Below are 17,877 nucleotides of genomic sequence, written 5' to 3'. Positions count from 1 at the left end.
TGGTGAGGTCAAGCATAATCCCAGCTCTCATGAGGCTGAAGCAGGAAGACTGCTGTGAGTTGAAGGCCATCCTGGGCTACACAGTAGGTCCTGGCCTCAAAAACAAATAACAGAATCCAGAAAATCCAAATCCAAATAGCTTCTCAAACCAACAAAATTTAGGAGAGCATTTGAGAACTTTTTAAAAACCAATTACTGCAGTGTGTCTATGGAGCTCAGGTTGTCCCCAAACTCCTGTTCCTCCTGCTTTGGCCTTTTTGGTGCTTGTGTTACAGGTGTGTGCTACCATGCCCAATGCATTTATTAAAGGAAATGGCCGCCATGACTTTCTCCCCCAGAGATAGTGACTGCCTGGAGACTGTTCCCCTGAAGAGACTGCTCCTACTGAAATTAGCTAAACTTGTCTCCGTGGTCCAGCTGTATGCCATAAGCCTGGCCTCCTTGTTTGCCTGTAGGTAATAACCCCAGCTCCTTATTGGGCTGTATGCAGTAACCCCTGCCTCTTTGTTCAAAGGAGCCATGAATACTGACTAGAGAGCTCGCTTGGAAGACCTGGTTCTAACAGCAAGCCTCGAGGCTCCTTTGCATGAGGGACTCAAGGGTGTTCTTCATAGCTTAGCCTATTCGTCCCGTTCACGTTATCTTCAGACGAGCTCCCTGCTCACCCCAAAGGTGCCACTGTCTTTTGCTTATTTGGCTAATGGTTTGCTGCCGCTAAGACGAGGGGTGGCTTTGCTTGAGCAACCCAGCTCCAGGACACCGCAGGAGGCGAAGACAGGCACCTGCTCGAATCTCTGTGTCCACAGACATTCCTCAGTGTGGGCTGTGCAGCACATGCTGATTTTCTCTGTCAGGCTCACATCCTGCTGCCAGGCCTTGAACCCCACAGGCTTGCCTTGAGAAGTGGGAGCTACAAGAGAGGACTTTGTGGATTTGGGCTGAGGCCCAAACAATCTATTTTAGAAACCTTAGAAGTCTCCCTTTAAGGAACATTAAAAGGCCTGTAAAAGAGCAGCGCAGAGCAGTTGGTTTGTTAGTGAGACTGAAGAGTCCCGTATCTTATCTTGGCGTTTAATCAGTTGATAATTTCTTTCTGTATGTATATCATTTTCTCCTTTAAAAAAGATTTTTTTTTCCTGTTGACAGTGAAGGGTTGCCAAGATTCTGTAGTCTTGGGTAATCTCTTGTGGAGAAAGCCTCTTCCATTTCCTTTCATGAGGTTCACTCTCTCCAGTATGGAGAATAACAAAGAAAGAGAGAGAGAGAGAGAGAGAGAGAGAGAGAGAGAGAGAGAGAGAGAGAGAGGAATTTAGGGTGACTGCAGAATCCAGAATCAAACTAAGAACTTTTGGATCTCAGGCACTAGTATACATTCTTTGCATTATAAATAAGCAAGTAGGTACTTACTAGGAGATCTACACAAACTTAAGAGGCGGGTTCCAGGCCACCCTCAAGGTACATATGCAGCAAAAACTTACTTTTCTAACAAGTTTATTCCATAAAGAAGATGAAACTGTCTGCTTCAATACATGTACCATGGTGAAGGCCAAGTACGTAATGGGAGAGCTAGGCGGTGTAGGTCAGGATGGAAGCCTGATGCGAGTTTACCTTAGGACTTCAGAGGTGTCCTAAGTTCACAGCTGTCTCAGTTCAGACTTCGATGACTTGGACCCAGGCGCAAGCTAAACTAAATCCAACTGTAAAACTGACCTCTTTGAACAGAGAGGCAGGGGTCACTGCATACAGCCCAATAAGGAGCTGGGGTTATTTCCTACAGGCAAACAAGGAGGCCAGGCTTATGGCATGCCGCTGGACCGCAGAGACAGGTTTAGCTAATTTCATTAGGAGCAGTCTCTTGAGGGGAGCAGTCTCCAGGCAGTGACTATCTCTGGGGGAGACAGTCATGGCGGCCATTTTCTGCACACACTGTCCAGATGTGCACTCAGACCACAAGGAAAGGCGCAACTGCCATTCTCTCTGAGCCTCCCCGGGGTGGGCACTGCGGGGTGAGGCTTTGCCGCTTTTCCAGTGGGTCTCAGCCTGGGCTCCTTGACATGGCTGTGCTCCTGTCAACATGGACACAGGTTGTCCTGAATTCACTCAGGACTTAACTCCCTCAGGGCTCCTTCCGGTCCCTACAGTACAAGTCTTCATTTTCCTTAGGGAACCCTCACCCTTAACCCATCCTTTGAGGTGTTAGTGAGCTTCTTCTAAGCTCCATGACTGCCAGAAGAGATCTACCTTTGAAGATCATTTCTGGAGATGAACCAGGTTTAAATTGTGACTCAGAGGCTTCACAAATAACAGAGCCAAGTAGTACTGACTGCCTTATGAAAAATTCTCCTGTGTTCAGGGTCAACCGGAACCCTGGAACAGACTGAGTTTCCTTAGGTACCATCAGAGCCTCCTCAGAGGGCCAGAAGCTGTCCACAAAAGATGTAATCACGGTGAAATTTCATGGGGAGCTCAACTGGATGACACAGACACAGTGGAACGCCTTGCCAACCCAATCGCCATCACTAATGATTATTTACCCAGCTTGGACTAGGTGCTCTGCTGGCTGTATGCTGGGTGAGTCCTAGCAATGGTAACAAATGTGAATTCTAATGTCATGAAAATATCACGGCCTTGTGCTAGCGTAAGTCATCACTTGGTTATTATTCTTTTTATTGTTGCTGGCATACTGATTAATTCAGTTCTATCCTCTGAACTGAACTTTAACCAGGATTATTTATTATTTATTTATTTTTTGGCTGACTCAGGACTTACATGAGGGAAAATAAGTCTTAAATTGCTTTTCTGTGCCTTCCCAGCGTTGTGTCTGCGTATAAATGTGGTCTATTTTGTTTTTTAAACATAGTTTCCTACATCAATCACATAGGATAAGTCCACAATGTCTCTAAAGCAGAAGAGCCAAAGGCTTACATTATATATTGATGCCTCCTATGGAGATTATTGTATCAGTTTCTTAAATAATTGCAAAACACTTCAGTAAATTTTGGACAAGAAAAATCATTACGTGAATTCTGAAATGGTGCATTTAAGTTGAAGTGCTCTATAAATATAGATACTATGATAGATAAGGAATTATTTTTACTTGGCCTGGACCTGGCTGGGTGTTCAGGGTGGACTGACAGAAGGTCCTCAGGCAGGAGGGCCCAAGGCCACTTCTCCTTTTCTTCCCTGAAGAGCCTGCATACTGAGCACACTCACTGATACTGAACTCCGAATTTTGTCAGGACGCTTCCCCATGCCAACAGTCAGAGAACAAAAGGGCTTAAAGCTAAGTCTCTTGGCTGCAGAGTATTCTGTCGGAGGAATTGGAGCTTAGTTTTTGAAACAAATCTCGGAATGTGCAATATGCAGATAAAATAAGCAACAAACAATGACAGCGTTGAACAAATTACAGTTCCAACATTTTCACTACCCAAAGGTTAAAAAAAAAACCAAAACTCTGCTCTTAGATTATTCCAGAAGAATTAGCCATCCTTTGCTGTGGTTTAAAAATCATTCTAAGCCACCGTAGAATATGACATTCAGCGGGTTGTTTCATTGTCCTCTCTGCTGGGTTCTCACGGGGTACACCAAAACTTATTTTCAGAACGAGCCCCTGCTTCAAGCCTTGCTCATGCTGTGCTGTTATCTTATTTAAGGAACGATAACTGCATTATACTAACGATAACTATCATTCTGTATAACTTATGAGATGATGGCAAGGAGAGAAAATGCACGAATATGTTAAGTACCACAAAATTTATTTTCTTGCTCTTTTGGGCCAGAGTTTGGTCTAATCTACAGACATGCATGGAAAAGAACAGTCTGTCTGTCTGTCTCCAGTTGTAACAGTTCTATGTCTCCAGTTGTAACAGTTGTAACAGGGCCCTGATAGATATGCCCAATGCCTTTGTTTTTTTGTTTTTTGTTTTTTTTTTTAATTGAGAAATGGGAGTGGATGACTGAGAATCTTCTACTTCAGGAGATAAAGACATAAAAGATCCCTGTCTGTCATCACCACTACTGAGAGTAGAGAGATTAATCTCATCCCTTCAAACATGGGACAGAAGTTCATGAAGCAAAAACACCGGCACTCTGCCCTGAATCGCTAAACTTTATAAAGGTTTTTATTAAGCCTTTTTGAATTTCTTTCAAATCTTAAAAACAAACAAACAAACAAACAAACAAACAGATTTACTTATTTATGCAGTCTTCTACCCACATGTGTGCCTGAGCCAGAAGAGGGCACCAGATCTCATTATAGATGGTTGTGAGCTACCATGTGTTTGCTGGGAATTGAGCTCAGGACCTTTGGAAGGGCAGCCAGTGCTCTTAACCTCTGAGCCATCTCTGCAGCCCCGCTTTCAAATCTTAACACACCGGTCCTCATGACAAGCTGTGATATAGTAGCTGTCATTTGCCGTGCTCTGCATGGTTCCCGGGACTGATCTAACGAAAATCCGCTGTTGCCTGGGCTTCTGGATGCAGAAACTGCCGCACGCTAGAAGCTCAGTGTGTTTACTGCACACAGTTGAACAAGGAGCCAGGGTTATTTCTTACAGCTGAACAAGGAGGCAGGTTTAGCTAATCTCTGTAGGAGCAGTCTCTGGAGGCAGAACTGTCTTTAGGCTGTGAACTTCTGGAAGGAGAAAACTGTGGTGGACATTTTCAGCACACACTGCCAACATTTGCTCTGGGAACTTGGGAAGGCTTTGTCACCCTGGGGCTGGGACATTAGGGTTTTTAATATGGCCACACTCATGCCAACAGCTCACATTCAGTACTTCTTGCTCTGCATAGCTATTACTATGCCAGTTTGTAGACAAGAAGCTCAAGGAACAGAAGAGCAAAGTTGCTTCCACGTTCACACAACTGGCAAAGTGAGGAAGAGAGATTCAAACTAAGCATCTACTCCGGACACCCGACTCCCAGTCTCTGCCCTTGCATGGTACTAATTCCTCCTGGGGGGAGCTGGCTCTACCCCTGCACATTTTCAGAAAATGTGTACTGCCAATCTGTGCCAGTCTGTCTGAAGAACAAGCAAGCAGGTGTGTGAGCACATGCACCTTCTCCAGGACAGAGGTGACCTGGACTTTTGTGCCTGCTGCTTTCCCAATAGTGTTTCAAGCAGAGTGGATGGACCTTGTTCCTAACTTGGACCACTTGTGGTTCTGAGACTTGTACAAGAGTGCTATTCTTTTGGTGATCAGTCTGTCCCTTCGAACAAGAGGAAAAAGTTGTGTCTGACCTTAAAACTTTACATGCATTACTAACAGAGATTTAAAATGAGATGGCTTCCCAATTGTATACTTCAAAGGAAAGTTTAGAATAATCAATAGCAGTGTTTTGACAGTCAAGGTCAAAATATTAATTTCCTTCATTTCTTTTTTTTAAAGAACAAACCACTTTACTGTGTCAGGCTTTGAAGACTTGCATATAATTCAGGCCTTGTATAATTCCCCTGATGTAGGAGTGTTCATGGAAATAGGATAAGATTGCTCTAGGATACCACAACCATTGATTTATTTGAACTTCACATCTTCCTCTAGGGATTATGCTCAATGGTCTCTTTTATAATTTCAATGAGTCATGTGACAGTGAGTGCTTCATCCAAAGCAATGCTAAGATCCCACACCAATAGTAAGTTGATTTGTAGCATCATGACAGTTTCGACTTGTTGACTTGTTAAATTATCCTTGTCTTGGATTTCGTGTTTTAAGATGGGGAAAAATGTGTTTGAGATGTTTATTCTGTCCATTGGCATCACTTCCTGTTTTGCATCTAATTTGAACCTTTAAAAACGTGTAATAAGTGGTGTCCGTGTGTGATTGCATGTCTGCTTGTGTGTTCTAGTTTGCATTGTTGTTGCAGTGATGAAACACTGAACTGGGGAGGAAAGGCTTCATTAGGAAGCAAAATCAGGAATCCCAGGGAAGGAGCTGAAGCAGAGACCATGGAGGAGGCCTTATTTGCTGGCTGGATGCTAGGCACATGCTCAGCTACCTTTTTTCTAGAGCCCAGGCCCACCTGCCTAGAGATCTTACCATCTATGATGGTCTGGGCCTGCCTGCTTCAGTTAGTAATCAAGAAAATGCCTCACAGACATGCCCGCAGGCCAAGCCAATTGAGGTAATTCCGTAACTGAGGGTTCTTCTCTAGTGGTGCTAAGGTGACATCCAAGATTAGCAGTTACATACAGCAGTGGTTCTCAACCTGTGGCTTGTGACCCCTTTGAAGGGCTAACGACTCGTTCAGAGGGGTCACATATCAGATCTTCCACATACCAGATATTTATATTACAATTCATAACAGTAGCAAATTATAGTTATGAGTTAGCAAAAAAAAAAACAATTTTATGACTGGGGTCACCACAACACGAGGAGTGATATTTAAGGGTCACAGCATAGGAAGGTTGAGAACCACTGTGTTATAATATGTATGAGGGTGCACTTTTGTGTGTGTGTGCCAGAAGTTGAGCTTTGGTGTCTGTCTTGATCACTCTTCACATTAAGTATTGAGGCAATCTCTTACTTGAACCCAGAGCCCACCAATTCAGTTAATGTAGCTTTCCAGGTTGCTCTGGGGGCCCTTGTCTCTTTCTCCCCAGAGTTAGTATTACAGGGCCATTATGTCTCCTTGGCATTTAGATGGGTGCTGGGAATCTGAGCTCTGGTCCTCATATCCTCATAGTTTTTTAGCAAGTCCTTTCTTTACCCATTGAGCAACCTCTTTAGTCTCCTAATTTGAACTTTTAATCTAATAATAAAGTTTTCTGGGCACCAAATTCCAAGCTCTCTAGTTGTAAAAGGCAACATAAATAAAGATGCTGGTGGGCTGGAGAGATGGCTCCGAGGTTAAGAACACTGGCTGTTCTTCCAAAGGTCCTGAGTTCTAATTCCCAGCAATGACATGGTGACTCATAACTATCTATAATGAGATGTGGTGCCTTCTTCCTGCCTGCAGGCACAAACACAGACAGAATATTGTATAAATAAACAAATAAATACATCTTAAAAAATAAAGATGTTGGTTAGTGACCAAAAATAGCTCAGAGAGAGAAGAAGTAATGTGCCTTGAGTACCTACTATGCGCATAGGCTTCTGCTTCTGCTTTGTATAGGTTTTCTCATTTCATGCCCAAGCCAGCCTTATGATGCTGTTACAAACCACAGTGTTTCATGGTTAGAGAGAGTGATGCTCTAGGACCCTGAGTGCTTTTCTCAAGGACTCCAATAATGACGAGGGCTGAGATGCAAACATGGCTCTGCCTGTCGTGTGACTGCTCCCACCAACCAATGCACCTGACAAGTCAGAGGATCAAAGTTGTGTGCTGATTTCTTTATGCTGCAGCTTTGCATTGCATATGGCGTCACTCTGGTAGTCTTTGGCAATTCAATGTTGTATAAAATAAAAGGTATTAGCTGGGCCTGGTCTTGCACACCTGTAATTCCAGTACTCTAAGAGGCAGAGGCAGGTGGATCTCTGAGTTTGAGGCCAGTCTGGTCTACAAAGCAAGTTCCGGACAGCCAAGACCACACAGAGAAACTCTGTCTCAAAAAACCAAAAATTAAAAAAAAAAAAAAGTTTTGAAACTTTGCCTTTAAGGTAAAGGAGGGGAGAAGAAAGGCTCAGGGGAGATGCCATACAAATCAGCCTATGGATAAATAAATACACTTTATGATGACTATTTTAACAAAATATGGAGGTCAGAGATGGCTTTGCTGAACAGACAACCTTGACTGTGAGCTTGGGATGGTAAAGGGGATAAATGAGTTGGAAGAAGAGTCTCTCCATGGAGGGCGCGGCGTATGTTTAAGCTGTGAGAAGATAGTGATGAAATGAAAAATGGCATGATGGGGGAGACTCCATAGTGTGAGGGGAGACAGGAAGGAGGTGGCTGGAAAAATACAGCGAGTCGGATCTTGTGGAGCCCTCGTTAGTCAGGGGATCATGGGGAATCCCTGAAGGGATTTTAAGTAGGGGATCTAATATGATTTGGTCATTTGTGAAACTCACATAATGGACTAAAAGAGCGACTGTGAAACTGGGGGGATGCATTAGGAAGCTACAAGAAGAGCAGTAGCCATGGGGGAAGGTGCTGTGCCTACAGCAGGGTGGTGTTAGGGCTGATGGTCACGCTGTGCAGGGGTGAGTGACAGAATCTGTGACACCCCACTACAGATGAAATGAACGGCCTCCCAATGCCCTGGAAAGCAGGATTCTGTCTTCCACAAATCTAAGTTTCAGGTCAATGTAGTAAGAAGATCCCACTTACGTAGTAGCAGACATTATAACACACAAGAAGAGAGAAATCGAAGAAAGCCAGGCACAACTTACTTCTCCTGGAAGGAAGAATTTGCTGAAACCATAAAGCAGTCAGTTTTTTCAGTTGTTCTAAATGTAATCCCATTTGGAGCGTGTGTGTGGGGAAACTGCCAGAATGATTCTTAAATGCATTCACGTCCATATACAGTTGATGGTAATGAAGGAAAAAAGTTCCTCTGGCTTATAAAATTATAGAAATTGAAACTGAGAGCAGTCATGCTGAACTCAGAAGAAAAGTCTGTGGCATAGAGCAGGAACAAGTGCAGGAGCAAACACCAGCGAACACACAACTCCCATAGAAGATGGAAGTGGTTGTTAATGTGTTTTGAATTGACAGAATGTTTTGAAAATATGGCATTTAGTAGTTGTGACAGGTGCCTTAATAAACTTTAACAAATAAAGTATACCTTATGTTAGAGAAAAATATAGAACGAAGAGAGCTTGCTTTTAAATATGATGCCAGTACCAAAAACCAGTAGAGGAAAGAAAAAGCTTAAATTATCTGCAATTAAAAACGTAAAAGCAAATGAAAATGAGGGGAGAAATATATGACACCTTGTTCTAGAAAATAAGTATTATGTGACAAGCCCTGACAGGAAAATAAACTGTGGTGCTGGGTGAGGTGGCCCCCGCCTGTTGCCCTCCACAGTTGAGAGGTTCGGGGGGGGGGGGAATGATGATTTTGAGGCCATCCAGGGCTCCAGAGGGTCCTGAGAGGGATTTATGATAAGTATTCTGTCAGGAAAATAAAAAAGGGAGAGCAAATAAAACACCGCTGGGATCATTATGTCTCCTGTATGTGTGCATGTTCACGTGTGTGGGTCCACAGGCACCTGTATGTGAGAGGATAACCCTGAGTGTCACACCTCATGAGTCGTCTCCACCTTGGTTGCCGAGACAGGGCCTCTGATTGGTTCATGGCCAGCCAGTCCAGTTATGCTGGCCAGTGAGTTCCAGGAATCTACTGGTTTCTGCCTCCTCAGCCCCAGGATTACAAGTGCATGCTGCTACATTCTGCCTTTTTTTTTTTTTTTTTTTAACCATGAGTTCTGGGAATCGAACTCAGGCCCTTAAGCTTGCAAGGCAACCCCTTTGCAGACTGAGGCATCTGCCCAGTCCGCACCAGTGGAATCTTGTTAATTTCTCTTTTCAGTGGACAAAGATGATAAGATGCTAGTGCCCAAATGGTGTGGTAAAAAGAACATTTTAATACAATGACAATTCATATTTATGCCTCAGTGGTAACATGTGAGAACTGTATCTAAGAATTCAGCCTTTAAAGTACATTTTATTCTAGCTTAAGACCCATCATCTTTAAGGAAGGCTTCCAAACATTCTGGTGTAGGAATTACCATGAAATATTAAATATGATATAGTAGGAAGACATTAATTGCTGCAAAGAGATTGCCAGAGCACATTTCAAAGGGAAACACAGTGTTTACACAATAGCACATTAGGGATGCTCTCCATATCCCTCTTGCTCTTAGTTGTAGATATATGTGGAGCACATGGCTAGAGAAGTCTTGTCGTTTTTCTCTAAGTATGGACATAGGTGTTTGACCTCCATTTTTCTGTATCTAATTGAGAAAATTCTATCGCAAATGTAGGCTTGGATTGGGGTTGACCTGCGTTCATTCTGGCCCTCCTACGTTGTCTAGTACCAAATAGGCTATTCATACAACCAAAGGCTTTCACCTATAAATGTATGCAATAATGATAACCATCTGTCAGACGGCTGCGTTGATATAGTGCATAAAAATGCACACCAAGTTTTTGCTATCTCTATTACTGTTACTGTTGCTATTTGATAGATAATGAAAATCCTCTTTGGATTGAATCAAAAAATTCAGCGAGGGTTGGAAAAATAACTACCATTTCTCCTCTGTCAGGGATCAAAACTGGTAGAGCCTTTCTTATTTCTCACCTGCATCAGCCGGTGTCTCTGGATTGCACAGCACTTACCACTTTGGTGGAATTACAAGGTGACCCCGACACCACCGCTCTTGGGGGTGATCCTGGAAAGCCTCCCATGCTGCTCAGTTTCAGCTGGACAGCAGCGCAATGGCTCGATTTTGAGGGGAAATAGAGACCGGGCCTGACACCTGAAAACACTTCTCAGTAGTCCAAATGTTCCCTATGGGACAGATAAACACGCTCCAGCAAATCAAAGCCACTCCGGGACCCTTTAAAAGCTTGGCTTGTTTCAAAGTATTTGTGAAACAAACACAGTACAAGTGATTCATTCTCAAGCAGGCCCTGGAAGGGGCAGGGACAAGCCTTCAGGTCATTTACCCCTAAAAGCATCATTTTTTTGGACTCCTGATCATGCCACACACGTTTCAAGAAATAATATTTTCCAAAGTGGTACCTTTTGGTGTTTTCAGTCACATGTTGAGTTAGTTCTCTGGGGCCGAAGGCAGGAAGGGAGGAAGAACCTTGTGGCAGATGAGTGGTTTCACTATTACTGTTGGGCTCTTGATGGCTCACATCCCTTCTCTTGCTCAATTTCTTCTCAGTCTATCTTATCTAACAACCTATTCACCCATTGCTATTCAGCCCTGAGGAATGGGTTTACTTAGCAGTTGTCAAGGAAGGGCTTAATGGCATGTTTCTCATATTCGGTGTATTTAAATGCACGCTTCTGTTTGAAGGTTGCTGAGAGCAGAGTAGCAGTGAGTTAGGCCACCCCTTTGTCTAGTTAAAGAACACCAGTGATTTTTTTTTTCCAAAGAAGTTTTCCATCTAGTTCACAAATTGAGAAAGTGGTTAAGTCCTTGGGATTGTCTTGGAGGACTTCCCCCCCACCCCCATCAGGCATTCATTTGAATCACAATAGAGGAGCTGGAGCCAATAAGAGAAATGCAGAGTGACAAGTGGCTTATTTGACTTAATATGGAAAAATATAAAGTAATGGGAACTAGGTCAAAAATGGCAGAAAGGATTAGGGCTTAAATAGAGACAGGCTGCTAGACAATGAAGGAAGAGGATCTGGCAATAATAGTGTCTGTAACTCAGCCCATCAGCTCCATGCGTGGAAGGCGTTAGGCGGCGAAACACTAGGATGAATCAGCAGTACAATAATGGAAAGGAGAAAGGGTCTGAAGGTCCTGTGGAGCTGATGGCCATGGAGGTGTGCAGGAGACAAGGCCATTAGGTGATGAGAGAGCAGACGCCCCTTCTCCAGCTCTGTGATGGCCAGAATGGTGGCATATAAAGGCCACACAAGGTGGCAAATAGAAGTACAGGGAGACAGTGGGCCTGAGCCATGGGCTATCACGAGAGGCCCCTGGAGGTTTGGGTACCATCACCCGCGAGCTCTTTGTGTACTCTGGTTTGACTGCTGTGAGCCTTGTGCCCTGCCCATCACTGCTGATTTATATTAATCTCTTTGAAGCTGGAGTTTAGGAAGGGAGCAGCTATTCAGTATTGGAACCTTACATACTCCTTAAGACCTGACTAAGTCCCAGAAAACCCAGAAAGTCTCAGGTGTGATAGTCTCTTGGATTGCACTGGTTCGCCAGTGTTTGCAGGCTCTTCTACTATGCAATCAGGGCACACACCACCTGGGTTTCAGAGTGCAGCTGGAGGCCTTTCAAGGCTCTTTGAACATCAGTGGCAGTCTCTCTCTCTCTCTCTCTCTGGATGGTGTGTGTGTGTGTGTGTGTGTGAGAGAGAGAGAGAGAGAGAGAGTGAGAGAAAGAGAGAGAGAGAGAGTCGGCGTGAACACGCACGTGCATGTATGCTTGTCTACGTTATCCTCTTGTTTACTTGCTTAGCCAAACTTTATGTGCATGGAGGTGTCCTGTCAAGGCCCTCACTGTAGTTCCTCAATGATGTGCAGAACAGCACCCTGGACATCACAAAGACAGCCATGGGCTTCCACAGACATGCCGTAGACACGCTGAGCCCTGGCATCTGGATTTAAACACAGCGCTTCCTTTGCATTTGAAGTCAGCACCAGATCCCAGGCGGATCAGAAAAGCTGAGTCCAGGGGATGCCTTAGTCCAGTCAGTTCTCAGGAGGGTTGAATCAAGGCTCTGAGACTTCTTGTGTACAACATCAATCAGTTATACTTAGAGAGGTCCACACTAACGGTGGGAAACTAAACCTCATGCGCCGCCAGAGATGCCCAGAGTGTCCTCTGCCATTGTCTTGGTGTGGGAACTCTCAGGTTCGCGAGAACACTTCACACGAGCAGATGCCCCTCCAGGGTGGCTTGATGTGTAGTCGTAAGACGCTGTGAGATTTCTTTCACATCTAATATTCTTAGATTTGCCTAGCGTGCTGTACATTTCAAGGCGTCTTCATGTACATTGCTCCCGTCGACTGCTTCCGCCAGCTTCACTTAGACGGGTGGTTTGCTTCATTCAGACATGCCTTCAACTGCATCCGACTCAGGCTTTACAGTGCACTGAGGCAGTTCCCCGAGAAAGCGGGCTGCGTCTCATCAGAAGTGTTTCCATTGTGAACTCCATTAAGCATCCCTTCAGGAAGAATAAGGTGAAGAATAAGGGGTGTCTACCGTGCATAATGGACTTCAGGAGTGGGGAAGCTGTTCGTGAAGGCATCAGTGCACCTGCGTCTTATACACTGTGGGGCTATTGGGAAGAATAGTCTCCCACCTCCTTTGCATATAGGACATGTGATTGACAGCTCTGCTGCAGGCTGTGGCATCACGTATATGGGTGAATTCAGTCAGTCCCAGGCTCTGACGCCCCGTCTGCTGCTTAGTGACCACACATTCATTTCAAATTCAAATTGTCTAAAGAAGACACAGCCTCTTCCTATTGCTCTTTTCAAACTTGCTTCTTTTCTTAATTTGCTCAGGACTTTTTGAAACATAACCCCCTTTTAAAAGCCTGACGTTTATCCCAGTTGGCTCTGGATCAGCTTGGGCTTGAAGGGTGTCCAGGCTAGGAGGAAATGGGAATAGGATCTTTGTTGCTGGAGAGAAAAAGATGTGCAAAAGACCAGATGAACAAGGGATGTGGAATAATCAGGAGAGTTAAAGCGAACTCCTTCTGGGAAGTGGGAGGCCGTCCGTGTACAATTTTACAAGATGCAGCGGTGGTCTGTCTGGATATCTTGTTGTTGAACATTTACCAGGACAGACCTGAGTCAAAGTGAGGAAAATGTACACAAACCAGATCACAAAGCTTTTGCCTATCACGCTGGGGCTGGGGTGGGCGGCTGACCCGTGTCCTTGCAGCTATAGAGGAGCTAAGCTGCCCCTTTAGGACAGCGACCTGTTCGTATTTAAATTTAGAAAGACGACTCAGAAAACCAGTGTAGTGAGGCAAGACTGACAGCAGAACGACCAGCTTGGAGCAGTGTTGATGTCGACTAGGCCCACCAAGGCTGGAGGACTGAAGCGAGCACCGCCCATTGAAGAGATGCTAAGGTCATAGTAACAATAGTATCCATAGGCCATATTGGATGAGCAGGTGATGAAGGGGATAGGGGAAGGCTTGCAGGTTTCTGGCTTCAGCAACTACGGGATGTGAGATATCATCAAGGCAGGAAGGTCAGCAGGCTTGAGGGTAAGGACTCTGAGGACATTTGTCTAGACTCATTGTATTTCCTGACCAGTATACACTATATATTTATGCTGTGTTTTATAACTCATCTTTTTTTTTTTTTTCTATGTTCTCTCCCCAGATGGACTCTGATTCCTCTGAGGACTACAGGAACCAATGCGTTTAGGCCCCAGCATCTTTAAGTCATTATCACACCTTGAGAGGTCACACCACCAAACACAGGAACATGAGGCCCCCAGCTAAGCCCCATGATGGATATGGCAGGACCTTTGAACTGAGACATGACTTCACCCTGAAACTTTTCCCCTGAGGGAAGCTAAGCCCGCAGGGTGACCTGGTCCTTCTGGGAGGCAGGCCCTCATCTCATGTGGGTAAGAGGGTGAAGAGCAGTGGGGTGATAATCCAGGCTTTGGGGGGATCCTCTCTCTCTTTCTGTCTCTGCAGAACCTCATAAATCCTTCAAAGAGAGTAAGTAATTCCCTCCAGATAAAGAGGGCCTTTTGCATTCTTGAAATAAACGAAGGCGAAATGTACAGAGATTTCTGAGAAAAGTCAGTGTGGTGTGAGCATGGGTGTTCCTATGCAGTGGAGTGGCCTTCCCCCCTCCTCCCCTGAATGGTGTTCTTTGCTCTCAAGTTAACTCATGCTCTGGATTCAGTCCAAGTACATTTTGTTTCTTGACTGGAAGCCAGACTTCTCACAGTTAGAGAGCATTCTCTGCTCTACTCCAGTCTTTCCCCAGGCCCCGTCTCTCATCTCACGATCATTCCAACTTCTCCATGGGGTTGAACCGAGACTGAGGAGAACCCACTGGCTTAGGGAGCAGTTCTCTCTTCCACTGAGACTGAGGCCCCAGAGGCTCCTCTGGGACCAGCCAGCCCCACACTCTGCATCAGTCTGCTTGGACAGGCTGCTTGGAAGGCAGCTGAGGCAGAGCACTCCTGAACTCTGCCCCCTGCAAATGCTTTCCAGATGTGTGAACCCCTGCCTCCCGATTCACTCTGACTGTAGCCCTGCCAACATACATCTGCAGATTCCGACTGCACAGGAACTTGAAAGAGGAGCTTTGACAACATCTGCCGCCTTTCCTCCAGCTCTGCCTCTTTGCCGTCGGAGACACTGCCCCATATTTCATCTCTTCCCCTAAACAGATCCATTAAAGAATGGCTGTCCTGCTCTTCTTTGTTCACAGAGGCCAGTGTATGTGTGTGTGTGTGTGTGTGTGTGTGTGTGTGTTTGTGTGTGTGTGTGTGTGTTTGTGTGTGTGTGTGTGTGTGTGTGTGTGTGTGTGTGAGAGAGAGAGAGAGAGAGAGAGAGAGAGAGAGGGAGAGGGAGAGAGATGCTGGAGCCCATCCTTGGCCCTGTGGAAGTTGTCTGAAACATCACCAGAAACATTAAGGAAAATTCTAGACTCCCAAGAGGAGGAAGAGCTGAGCTTCCTGTGCTGAACTGGTGGCAGTCCTGAAACTTTGAAAGGAGGCTTGGCCATGAGGAGGCCAGCACCGAGCCCTAAAGAAAAACCCCGAGTCTTCATGAAGAGCTGGCTTGCTGTCCCCCCCTTGAGAGATGGTGCAGCTACTGGTGGAAGGGTGGGAGAGATACCCTTTATCCCCAGGTAAACAGGTTTGCTTTCTAGAAAAAGGAAAGTGCTTGTGTGCAGAATGAGTTCCTTGCTTCCCTCAACCCTATGGCGTGGTAGCCATTGAGATGAGAAGCTAGAAGAGGATGTTTGCGGAGTCTAATTCCAAGGGCTGAGAAAAGAGCCAGGGACCCTTTCTGTGAAAGAGCAGATGTTTCCTGGTGCCTTCACTCTCCCTTGGGAGTCCTCTGATCACTGGGTAAAAAAAAAAAAAAAAAAAAAAAAAATAGATGCTTGACCTTAATTTTCCCTTTGATCTTTATAGACCCTAAACTGTCCTGCTCCAGTGGGGGTGGGGCATCAACTCCAGGAGAAGAAAAGTTGGTAAAGTGTGAAAAGGGGCAGAGAGATGATGGGCCTTTATGCTTAGGGCTTCATAGGGAAATAGTTATAAGGGAGAAGTCTTCACCTATTTGGGATCTATATCCCAGGCAGAGGGGCCTTTCTGAGTTTATAAAACTAGTTGCCTTAAAAATGGCAGGCCAGGGACAATGTGGCCTGACAAGTCTCTTTGTGTTTGCAGGGCACTTTAAATGGGTAACAGGGACGCTCTGTATAAGCAGGCCTGTGCACTTTGTTCCCGAGACTATTACTTCAGAAACCTCCTCTTTAAAACAAACAGACAAACAAGCAAGCAAGCTACAAACAAAATGTGAAAGCAAAACCAACACCAGCTTTATCCTTCAAGCTTTGGAAGAACAAGGGGATGAGCTGAAGCTAGCTTTGGAGTTGCTCTCCTCCCCCACTGTTTCCCTGAGCGCCAACTCAAGGTCCCAGGACAGTCCTGCCACCATGGCGGTGACTTTCTGGAGAATAGAAGAATCTGCCTCTCCACAGAAGGAAGGTGGTCACAGGAGGAGGCAGTCTTTCCTGCTGCAGGATAATTTAACCACTGATTGCCCGGAGAGCTCAGTAACCTTCACGGTCTCTTAAAGAGTAGAAGTCAAACTGCACTTCCAAGTAGCACGGGTGATGATTAAAAATAGTCCTGGGCTGGTGAGTTGTAGCTGTCCTGGGCGGAAATTCAAGTGTACCAGGAGATGCTGGAGAGATGGCTCATTGGTTAAGAGCACTTGCTGCTCTTGCTGAGGACCTGGATTCGATTCCCAGCACCTGCCTGGTGGGCCAATACCATCTCTAACTAAGTCTTAGGTGATTTTATGCTTTCTTCTTGCCTCCCTGGACACCACACACAAATGCAGTGAATAGACATACATGTCAGAAAACACCCCCGCACAAGCTAATGACAATAAAAAGAAAGCAAGTGAATTACGCATACCTCCTGAAGTTATGCTTTGAGCTTCCCCGAGTGTGGTCATTTTCTGAGGGTGTGTCTGGCCACAGAAGCCATGGGGAGAGAGTTTCCCGGGAAGGGCTGCCTTCCTTGAAGAGTGAACACTTTAGCCAGGCTGGCCTTTGTTCTGGAGATGGGGAAAAAACAGTGGTAAAAGGCTGTGGGTTTGAGGGGATGTAAATGCCAAGACTAAGATGTGTCTCAGCTTTGTCCAGATGTGCCAGTGGCTGATCTTTAGTCACTGGCTTTGTACGCTACCAGTGTTTTGTCTCTTGTCTTGCAGCCAGTCTCCTTCTTGTTAGAGTGCATTCTCCTCTTCACTCCAGTCTTTCCAATCAACACAATATGGCAGCAATTGAAGGTGTGACTCCTGTCTTTTACACAATGATATTGTGGTGTGATGGAGCAAGTGGCTATGGCAGGAACAGAGGGCAGCTTTGGCCAGCAAATAACAGAAGCCTCTGTTCAAATGTTTGGGGAATTGAGTCTTGGAAGCAAGCTCATGAGTAGACTGAAAAACCAACTCTCTTTATCCATGGGCTGAGACTTCAGCCCTCTCTGACACCTTGACCTTAGCTTTGGGGGTTGGTAGTGGTGGTAGGGAACACAGATCTGCCTAGGCTGCATCCGGATTCCTGACTCTGAGAGACTGACCAAGCTTTGGGCAGAGTGCAGGGAGTTGTATGAAAGATGGGGAGATGAAAGACCTGGAGGGGACAGGAGCTCCACAAGGAGAGCAACAGAACCAAAAAATCTGGGCCCAAGGGTCTTTTCTGAGACTGATACTCCAACCAAGGACCATGCATGGAGATAACCTAGAATCCCTGCACAGATGTAGCCCATGGCAGCTCAGTTTCCAAGTGGGGGTACAGGGACTGTCTCTGACATGAACTCAGTGTCTGGCTCTGTGATCACCTCTGCCTGAGGGAGGACAGCCTTACCAGGCCACAGAGGAAGAGAATACACACACACACACACACACACACACACACACACACACACACACACATAATTTCTAGCAAGTATTTAGAGCAGAAAAGTTTTCTAGTATTCTTCTAGTTATTTCTAAATTCCCCTCTATAAATTGC

The 17,877-nt window shown here is 45.4% G+C and overlaps 1 long non-coding RNA gene across 5 annotated transcripts in view; it reads left to right on the top strand.

Annotated features, from left to right (window-relative positions):
• LOC110555983 (uncharacterized) overlaps positions 1–15,034 on the top strand; it is a 28,012-nt gene extending 12,978 nt beyond the window's left edge. For all 5 annotated transcript variants that reach the window (XR_002476857.2, XR_009592405.1, XR_009592404.1 and 2 more), the window contains one exon: positions 13,978–15,034. This is a non-coding gene — a long non-coding RNA (uncharacterized LOC110555983). The remainder of the gene's footprint in view (positions 1–13,977) is intronic.
• The last annotated feature ends 2,843 nt before the right edge of the window (positions 15,035–17,877 follow it).

Source organism: Meriones unguiculatus, chromosome 6 (genome assembly GCF_030254825.1).
Source record: "Meriones unguiculatus strain TT.TT164.6M chromosome 6, Bangor_MerUng_6.1, whole genome shotgun sequence".
NCBI lineage: Eukaryota > Metazoa > Chordata > Mammalia > Rodentia > Muridae > Meriones > Meriones unguiculatus.
This window is presented reverse-complemented; position numbering and strand designations above follow the sequence as displayed.